At 37.1% G+C, this 11,019-nt stretch overlaps 1 pseudogene; it reads right to left on the bottom strand.

Moving 5' to 3' along the window:
* Nucleotides 1-2,764: 2,764 nt before the first annotated feature.
* Nucleotides 2,765-9,414, bottom strand: LOC101680588 (annotated as a pseudogene).
* Between the last annotated feature and the right edge of the window lie 1,605 nt (nucleotides 9,415-11,019).

Raw genomic sequence — 11,019 nt, 5'->3', positions numbered from 1 at the left:
AAATAGTATTATAATTGATACTTCCCTCGGGTGACCATGTCTCCTCCTCCAATTTATATTGTGGCCATGTCTTGTTACAAAAGAAAGTAAGTTGCCTTTTCTTCAAGGTTTGTGGGTCAAAATGTTTCTAGATATTCAGGATGCATCTTAAAGGAGTACTGGTGTTGGTCAGGGAATTGCAGTTGCCCATCTATAGGAAGAGAGGAAAAGGCATCCCTTAAGTCAGTTCCTTATAATAGATCAGGAAGACCTTTCCTGATCTGATGGCCTGGGCTGTTGATGTGACTGACCACCAAGGCCCGTGTCAATTCTGTGAGGTGCCGGGAGTAGTTGTGCTTACCCAGGCTTGGCCCTAACTCTAGAGAGTGACCCTTGGCTCCCTAATATTTTTCTTTTTTGTCCCCTTGTTTCCTACCCATGGTACTTGAGGGTACTAATTATGACCTATTAAATCTCCCTGAGTAGTTAATGGAAATGCTAGACTTCTTTTGGCTTGTTGAAAGTTGGCATGATGGCATAACAGAATTGTCCTGTCAGGCATAGCCACAAAAAGAGGTTAGTAAAGGCCACCTTTTGGAGGGATATGATGGGGAACTTGGGAAGACGGAAGGTGCCTGGGTAGACATTAGTTTACCAGCTCTGTTTTGCCATTCCTACCTATAGGTGGTGAAGCCAATTTCGGGCAGTGGGGGAAGGGTCTACCTTAAAGTATAGATATGGGAATAACAATTTGTCAGGTGTAGTGAAGTGGTACCTGCCACCATGTGTGAGTACTCCTTCAGGCAGGTAATACAGACCTAGGCTTGTGGGGTTTGGATCCTATCCATCATTTATGCAGAAAGAGAACCCACATTTCTTCTCTGTCTATGCACAAAAGAGATGATTCCAGTGATCTAATATAGGGATTAAAGTGGTGCCGGTGGGGGATGCTTCCTGATGCACAGCATGGGCCGGGCCCCCAAGGAAGCCTTGGTTGCCAGCCCTTCTGGTCAGTATAGTAATACACTCTTCCATCTGACCCAGTAGCTGTGGTAAGGAGTATGAGTCAGAGATGCCACCACAGGGCACATGGCAGAGGAGGAAGGCTGTTCCTCATCATGACAGGGAACTGTGTGTATGATCCCTTGGAGGCCGCCTGAACCATCTGCAAGAGGATGTCTGAGAAAAGAGCAGGAGAGGGTTTTTCGCTCGATGCCTGGATGGGCATGTAAGGAGCTAAGTCCCTCAGAGAGCCTTCAAGTGTCCTCCAAAGGTTGGAGTCAGGACTTGGTCTTGGTCAGGACCCTCAGTTGCTGCTCAGTTTTCTCTAGGTCCCTCACATCCAGTGGTCCAGCCTGAAACGAGTTCTGAGTCCTCATTGAACTGATATTCCCAACTTATGTTGGGGGATCAATCAGAAAGAAGCCCAGAGAGCCTGTCACCAGAGATATGCGAATGGCAGGCATGCTAATCCGCTCTTACGTGACTGATGGTGTCCACTGTTTTGACAAAATGGAGAGAGATGCTTCCTGCTACTCAGAGTTAGATGTCCTTTATGTTGGTGGAGATCCTGGATGAAATCCCAAGAAAGTATTTCGGGATTTCGTTTCTTTAATGCCCAAGGTTCTTGGTCATGCCACTATGAAGAATGAAGAGGTAGACCAGACGAAAAGTGGTGACCAGCAAGCAGTTTATTGAGCGATAGTAGAAAACTCCCAAAGAGGGAGGGAACCTGAGAAGGTCGCATTGGAGTTTCTAAGTCTAGGGGGTTTTATGAGCACTTTTGGAGAACTATTTTAAGCAACCATAGTGTTCTAAGGCATGCTGATCAGGGCTTTGATCACACATATGTATACCTATTAGGTTAATGTTTATGTGCTGATGGCCTTTTTGGGCTAACATATGGGGACTTATGTCTTAACTGCCCCGGTTCATGATAGTGACAGATGCTTTGTTTCATTTTAAACATCTTGCAAAAGTCATTTCTACAAAGGCTGCAAAACAAAATGCTAGTGCAAAATAGGATGTTTGTACTGTTTTGTCTTAGCTGTCCTGTTTCCATGTTTTCTTGTTGGGGACCCTGGTCCAGACCACCTAACTGTCTAACTAATTCCTAACATTGTTACAATGAGAAAAGGTTTACAGAAAGGGTTTTTTTGTTTGATTTTTCTTTTAAGGGAATAAATGTGCTTAGGTTCCTTTTAAATGAAATTATGCTTTGATAACAGTGGAAAATATTCATCATCTAGTCAATAATCCAACCAAAGAAATAAAATGTTCATGCTACTCCCACAGGTAAAGACACCTAGCAAATCTTAATTATGTCACAAAAGGTCTAAAGGGTTATGTAAAAGAATAAAAGCATTTGGGGATTTCTCAAGTTCCAGATGACCAGACAGAAAATGCAAGTCATGAACTAAATAATAATGACTGCAAACAATTGTGTTTTTATGTGCTAGGCACTCTACGCACTTTCCATATATTGCATTACAGTATCACAGTTCCTCGGCACTAATCAATAAAAGAACTCCATTCAGCCATTGTAAATCATTAGAGAGCAGCTCAGGAAAACCACTGGATAAACAGCAACAGAAATGTGAGTTGCTAGATATGACAACAATTAAAAATAGTTTTTAGAACTACATTAGATGCTACTAGATCTACAGAGGCTAATTTTAAGTGTATGGTGAAAATAAATCCCAAAGAAGCCTCAGCTTCAGTGGTATTATCATAGGCTAAATTTTACAAACTCATAAACTTTAATACAGAACAGACTAAAAAACTCTTAAAGGGCATCCAGTCTCTTATAGGCTTCTTCGATGAAAGTTAACATATTCTTTTTTTTTTAAAGATTTTATTTATTTATCAGAGAGAGAGAGGGAGAAAGAGAGCACAGGCAGACAGAATGGCAGGCAGAGGCAGAGGGAGAAGCAGGCTCCCTGCCGAGCAAGGAGCCCGATGTGGGACTCGATCCCAGGACGCTGGGATCATGACCTGAGCTGAAGGCAGCTGTCCAACCAACCGAGCCACCCAGGCGTCCCAAAAGTTAACATATTCTTTATCTGGGATGAGTTATGGAGAATATCTGTCTCTCAGAAGAGCTTTATGGTTTGGAATTGATGTCAACATTTCTTTCTGTGGGTATAATAGCACAATTAGTTTAAAATTTTTAAAAACTGAGATATAATTGACATATAACACCATATTAGCTTCAGGTATACCACACAATGATGTAATATTTGTGTATACTGCAAAATGACCACCACGGTAAGTCTAGTTAACATCTAGCACCATACATAGTTACAAATTCTTCTTGTGATATGAACTGTTAAGATTTACTCTCTTAACAACTTTGAAATATACAGGACAATGTTATTGACTACAGTCACTGTTATCTACATTACATCCCCATGACTGATTTTATAACTGCAAGTTTGTACCTTTTGACCATGTTGACCCATATAAATAGTTTTTAAACTTTTATTATGAGAACTGTCAAATGTATGTTTAGAGAGAATGGTACACTAAACTTTATATACTCATCAGCTAAACTCAGTAATCATCAACTCATTCCTATTCTTTCAAATTTGTATTATTCTGTTTTTCCTCTGGCTATTCCCTTTTCTTTCACTCTAAATGGATTACAGGTTGGACTATTTTAAGTTATTTTTGAGAAACTTAAAGAGTTTCTACCACTATAAACATTTATACCATAATAGCTACTGGGAACCTGTGAAAACAGAGCCCAGTATATAGTCTGCTACAAATAACACAACATTATTTCATGATGAGTTATAGGCCATTATTAGAAGCATAAACAAACTCAACTATTGGAATTTACTTCCAGAAATCTACCTTGCAGTTACAACCACACAAATATCTAAAGATACATATACAAGCAATACTGAGCATTATTTGTAACTGCAAAATCATTTATTTCCACCAGTAATTCACAAATTATAGCATGGTAGAATGCAATGTTATACAGTTATTGACAAGAATGAGAGATCCACATGAAAGATGCTCACAAAATAAGATGTTCAAACTATTCTGTCAAGTCAGAAAAATAATGTTGCCTACAAACATATCATAGATTTCATTTGTCTTTAGAAAAAGGAAAAGGATATTATGGTTTTATATATGCAAGTCATAACTGATGATACAGCTGATATGGTAAATGAGCATTTACTTGAAGTGTGGGTGCTTTGAGACTCTTCTGAGAAAGATCTGGAAGATAGAGTATCCCACTATCTATTTGAAACATCTAAAGTAAAAATAGAAAGCTACAGATTATTTCAAAAGGCTGATTTCTCTCTTCTTACATTCAAAAGTTATCTTGCTGAGAGATAAGCATTAAAAAACTTATCCAGACTCAAGATATGCATCATTAAACAATTACCTGTTTTACTTTCTCCTCCCCTTCTTCCACCTCACTTGTCAGAACCTGAATTTTGTTCTTTAGGCTCTGAATATTCCCAGGCATTGACTCTATGGTTTCTGCTATTTTATCTATTTCTTCCTGTGTAAGAGATCAGAAAGTTAATGTTTTAAATTAAATACAGTATTGAATAAAGCCCAAATATGTTAATAGACATATTTCATAAATACCACATATATTGAAAAATTTTTAGAAGAAACTGGTAATTCTTTTTTCTTTTTGCAAAACAAACTTCCAAGAAACTAATTTACCAACTTACTAATTCATTACATGGAGATTTAGTTTCCATGGAAGAAGGAAATACAACCCATGTACAAGAATATTTCCTCCATAACTCAGCAAAACTGCTGCAGCAGTTTTGAATACAGCAGAGCCCAAGGACTGATGGCCTAAAAATCTGCTGTGCTGTGTCTATCCATCTCTAAGCCACTATGCACCACTGGCAACCACTCATCTTTTTATTCTCCGGTTCTGCCTTTTCTAACTCATCACATAGTGGCAGTCATACAGTATGGAGCCTTTTTAGTTTTGCTTCTTTCACTTGTGATTTATAATATGCACTTAAGGTTCCTCCATGTCTCTTTAGGGCCCAATAGCTTATCTCTTTTTAGTGGTGAATAATAGTCCATTGTCTGATATCCCACATTTATTTATCCATTCACCTAATGAAGGATATCTTGGTATTCCAACTTTTGGCAATTATAAATACAGCCGCCACAAACATCCATGTGCAATATTCAAACATCCATGTACAACATACGAAGGCGCATGATGGCTGTATCATGTGGTAAGAAGAGGTTTCATTTTGTAAGAGACTGCCAAACTGTATTCTAAACTGGTTGTATCATTTAGCATTTCCCACTAGCTATGAGAAATCCTGTTGCTCCACATCCTCATCTGCCTTTGTTGTTGTCCACGTTCTAGATTTTGGCCATTCTAATTCTAGGAAGTGCATATTAAGTCTCCTTTCATCTACAGTTTTCCAGTCCAATTTTTTTGGATCTTTCCAATTGATTTGCACAGAAAACTAGATAGTTTGCTTTACAGAATTTGTGGGTCAGGTTTAACTTGTTCCTTGGTCCTGAATTTCCTGTAACTTGGTTTTTTTATTTTAGAGAGTCCTGTTCAGTACCAATGGGTGTTACCACATGTATTAGTTTACTGTGCCTGCCCAAAAAACTGCCACGCCCTTGGTGTCTGAAATCAGAAATTTATTCTCTCACAGCTCTGGAGAGCAGTTGTCCAAAGCAAGGTGTGGGCAGGATAGTGCTCCCCCTGAAATCTCTGAGGGAGAATCCTCTGTTGCCTCTTCCAGCCTCTCCCAGACTTCCTTGTGGCTGCTTGCTCCAATCTCTGCATTTTTCACACAGCCTTTTCTTCCATGTCTCCTTCTCTTATTAAGGACATTTTTGTCTTTTTAAGGACATGAGTCTTTGTATTTAGGACCCAGCCAGGATAATCCAGGATGATCTCATCTTGAGATCTTTAATTATATCTGGGAAGACTCTCTTTTCCAATAAGGGCACATTTGCAGGTTCCAGAGCTAGGATTTGGGCATATCATTTTTGGGGACACCAATCAATCCACTATAGAGGGAATGAATAACAACAATGAATAAAGAAAAGTTAATATAATAAGGACTAAAAATTTCCATTGTAGTTAAAAAAAATATTTTGGTCCACTGCTTTGATTATCTTCTTTGGGTAGTCCTACTATACCTATGCCATATCTTCTATGCTGAGCTTTTACTGTGTCAGTTTTTCTCAACTTCAAAAAAAAAATGTTTCTTTTTGATCCTTAAAATTTTCTCCTTTACTATTTATTTTAAGCATTTATTTGTTACATTTGCTTTAATTCTTCTAATGTAGTCTACATATCTGAAAAGCTTTTTCTTTTATAATTTTTTCCTAAATTCTGTGGCTTCAGTTTTTAGTATGTCTAATGCTGATTTATGATTTTTTCCATACCCTCTACTGTTTATCTGAATTTCTTTCAGTTTGCTTAAGAATTAGGTTAGTGTTCATCTGTTTTGTGAACACACACTTGTAGCATGCTTTTGTTATCTGTGGATTGCTATTGTTTTGTCCTTATTTTTATATATTCTTATGCTAACTCTGGTTGTGAAATCCTATGGCTCTGTTCGTATGCGGAGGTCCATATAGATCAAAAACCTGAGCCCTTGCAGTTCCCATACCATCTTCTCAGTCTCAGAGACAGCGCTCACCACTGCCTTTTCTGTAGCAACATCAGCGAATGAGAGAGCTCAATGAATACAACTTCCGTTATTAGCTGATACAGGTTTTTGAAGTCACCCCCAAAACAGCTCCAGGCTACTGGTATTGGTTGTAAGTAAGGAACATAACAGAAAACTGATAGATACAGACAAGACCTAAAAACTCCTAGTTCAACGGTTCTGTTAGACCAGTGAAGAACTCTTGTGCCCAAAATGCAAACAGTGCTTACACTGAGTAACTGGCCATCAAGCAAGCAAACAATAGACTCTTGTAATGCTGTGATATAAGAAATATGTATTTGGTTTTCTTTTCATTTAACTATATTTATGCTTTTTGCTAGAAAACAAATGCCCCTCAGTATTACAGAAGATCACACTATCATTTGCTATCTCTGACCACTTTCAAGTGACTTACTCAAGTATTAAATATTAAGATAACTGCCATGATCACATTTTAAAACCTTTAAAATCACCTTTAAAAAAAAGAAAATTCACAAAAAAAGAGTAAGAACATGGTTACCAGGGACTGGGAGGGGAGAAAATAGGGAGAGGTTAGTAAAAGGTATAAATGTTCAGCTATAAGATGAAGGAGGTGTGATGATCTAATGTGAAAAACAAGGTGATTATAATGGGTAATAATGTACTGTATACTTAAAAATTTGATGAGAGAGAAGTTAAGTGTTCTTAACACACACCAAATAAAAAATAAATAATGTGAGGTGAAGAATGTGTTAATTTACCAGATGAGGGAGTCCTTCACAATGTGTACATATATCAAATCACTAAAATGTACACTTTGAATATCTTATAATTATAGCCAATAAAGCTGAAATTTTAAAAATACCTATGTCAGTGATATCCAACTGTTCATTACATGGTGGAACTAGTGTCAGCGCTGAAAATATATTCTTGAAAAGTAGTAACAGGAATAAAAATTCAATATAATCTCACACTAGGAAGAAAGTAAGTTTCTATTTATAAAATATGCAATTTATTATTTCATAATATACAAAAGTTATAATATATGTAAGTAATTTATAATACATGTAAATTTGTTGCTCAGAGTCTAATGCACCCAATGTTATTCTCAATCATATGGAAAAACTGGAGTAAATTGTGATTTTTGAATTATTAGAAATCCTTGTGGATGCATTCCTTGCATAAACTACTACCAATCCTGGATTTTCTAAATTGCTAACAAAGACCCAAGGACCATTATCTACACACTACTTTGAAATGGCTAAGGGATATATGGTCTAATCAAGTTTAGTCTTAATAACTACTTAATAAGTCCTACAGTTCTCTTAACTGTTCAAGTATCCACTAACTAAAAGCCTGAAGTTAGTCATAATACCTAATGTTATCTCCCATTCTCTTCTGCAAGATAATGATTGAGAATCAGAATCGGCATTTGGACTAAGGTGTGCATCATAACTTTAAGCAGTTTGTCCAAGGTTGAGCTAAAAATAGGTCTCTTTTTCACATTTGTATAATGAGATCCTATAGCAGACACACATCTCGAAGTTGTTTTGAGAATTAAGGGATATAACTACAAGTGCCTAGAGCAGTGCCTAGAACACAGAAAGCCCTCGTTACACATTAGCCATACATAATAACAATTAGTATAAAAGAAGAATTTAATGAAAACCCTGTTCTAAGATCTCGTATTTATTATTCAGAGAATATCATGATAGTTAAAAAAAGTTCTTATTCTCTTCCTCTTTCTCCTAACTCTCTAATTATGGACTCCCTGTTCAAATTTCATACCTGCAATAATGCCGGATGTTCTTCATTAGCTCTGTGCTGTGCTCTTTCCATTTTCAGTACATTTGACATGTTAGTTAAATCTTTCAGCTTTTTGGAAGGGACTTTAAGCATTTTACATAGTTATAGCAATCTTAGGAATAATAAAAAATATAATTATAATAACAATATAATGTAATAATTAATAGTAATTAATATAATATATAATCATAATATAATGAAAATATTATAATAATTAAAAATTATGTTTAATTTTTTATAACCATTTTTATTTTGTTTGTTTTGTTGTGTTTTGAACTGTGTTTGCTGCCATCTTTTTTCTGTCCTCATATTCTCAAGGGCTATTATATTCTTTTATTAACAGTAGCTAACATTAGCAGTGACTTAGCCATAAAAAGCCATGACACATTGTATAAGGTAGGAGATCTCTGCTGATCTAGGGCAGGGCTTCTGCAATAGCTTTATGTTGTTAGAAGCCACTTATTTTGGGTGTTTTGAGTCTCTTCCTTCCGGTTTATGGCACCCTTTTGGTTGGTTGTTGACTTATATCTTTTCCCTGGGTGTTATATTCCAGTTGCTGAGGTACCTTGAGTGCCAGTAATCTGGATAACGAAGGCAGGCACAGCAATCTGGCAAAGTATGTCAGAGATTTGCCAGAGTGTGAAAATATAATTCCCCTAATGAGAGCTCGAACAAAGCCTCTCTGTTCCTCAGTCTTTTCAGCAAGCTGTTCTTGGTGTTCTTCTAGAGCCAGGACCAGAAAGAACTCAATGTGTCTGATAATATGCCTGCAGCTCATGGGGGACAAGGGAGACCCATGTCACCTCAGGAATGCTCAGCTGAGAAGATAAATTACCATTCCCTGGGGATTCACAAACCTCTGCAAAGCAATAGTTCTCAAACCTCTCCTTGTTGGGTCTCTGCCACCTGGTTCCAAATTCTCATCAAACGTAGAGGAGGGAACTTCTCTATCAGCTTTTCTTTCCTTCTTTGAATCCATGGTCTTCCATACTCCAGTTAAACAGCAGGCTCAGTTACTGCTCAGCTCAGGACATGCCTTGTAGTTTGATTAGAAATATAGGATGAATGGCACTAAATTCATATCTCTCAATAGTTACCCTGAATGTTAATGGGCTAAATGCCCCTGTCAAAAGACACAGGGTATCAGAATGGATAAAAAAACAAAACCCATCTATATGTTGCCTCCAAGAAACTCATTTTAAGCCCGAAGACACCTCCAGATTTAAAGTGAGGGCGTGGAAAAGAATTTACCATGCTAATGGACATCAGAAGAAAGCAGGAGTGGCAATCCTTATATCAGATCAATTAGATTTTAAGCCAAAGACTATAATAAGAGATGAGGAAGGACACTATATCATACTCAAAGGGTCTGTCCAACAAGAAGAGCTAACAATTTTAAATATCTATTCCCCCAATGTGGGAGAGCCAACTATATAAACCAATTAATAACAAAATCAAAGAAACACATCAACAATAATACAATAATAGTAGGGGACTTTAACACTCCCCTCACTGAAATGGACAGATCATCCAAGCAAAAGATCAGCAAGGAAATAAAGGCCTTACATGACACACTGCACCAGATGGACATCACAGATATATTCAGAACATTTCATCCCAAAGCAACAGAATACACATTCTTCTCTAGTGCACATGGAACATTCTCCAGAATAGATCACATCCTCGGTCCTAAATCAGGACTCAACCGGTATCAAAAGATTGGGATCATTCCCTGCATATTTTCATACCACAATGCTCTAAAGCTAGAACTCAACCACAACAGGAAGTTTGAAAAGAACCCAAATACATGGAGACTAAACAGCATCCTTCTAATAAATGAATGGGTCAACCGGGAAATTAAAGAAGAATTGAAAAAAATCATGGAAAGAAATGATAATGAAAATACAATGGTTCAAAATCTGTGGGACACAACAAAGGCAGTCCTGAGAGGAAAATATATAGCGGTACAAGCCTTTCTCAAGAAACAAGAAAGGTCTTAGGTACACAACCTAACCCTACACCTAAAGGAGCTGGAGAAAGAACAAGAAAGAAACCCTAAGCCTAGCAGGAGAAGAGAAATCATAAAGATCAGAGCAGAAATCAATGAAATAGAAACCAAAAAAAACAATAGAACAAATCAACGAAAGTAGGAGCTGGTTCTTTGAAAGAATTAATAAAATTGATAAACCCCTGGCCCGACTTATCAAAAAGAAAAGAGAAAGGACCTAAATAAATAAAATCATGAATGAAAGAGGAGAGATCACAACTAACACCAAGGAAATACAAAATATTATAAGAACATACTATGAGCAACTCTACGGCAATAAATTTGAGAATCTGGAAGAAATGGATGCATTCCTAGAAACATATAAACTACCACAACTGGACCAGGAAGAAATAGAAAGCCTGAACAGACCCATAACCAGTAAGGAGATTGAAACAGTCATTAAAAATCTCCAAACAAAAAAAAAGCCCAGGGCCAGACGGCTTCCCGGGGGAATTCTACCAAACATTTAAAGAACTAATTCCTATTCTCCTAAAACTGTTCCAAAAAATAGAAATGGAAAGAAAACTTCCAAACTCA

Source organism: Mustela putorius, unplaced genomic scaffold, assembly GCF_011764305.1.
Source record: "Mustela putorius furo isolate JIRA1106 unplaced genomic scaffold, ASM1176430v1.1 tig00003983_pilon_pilon_pilon, whole genome shotgun sequence".
NCBI classification, from domain to species: Eukaryota; Metazoa; Chordata; class Mammalia; order Carnivora; family Mustelidae; genus Mustela; species Mustela putorius.
Note: the sequence above shows the minus strand (reverse complement) of the source record. Positions and strands in the feature narration are given on the sequence as shown.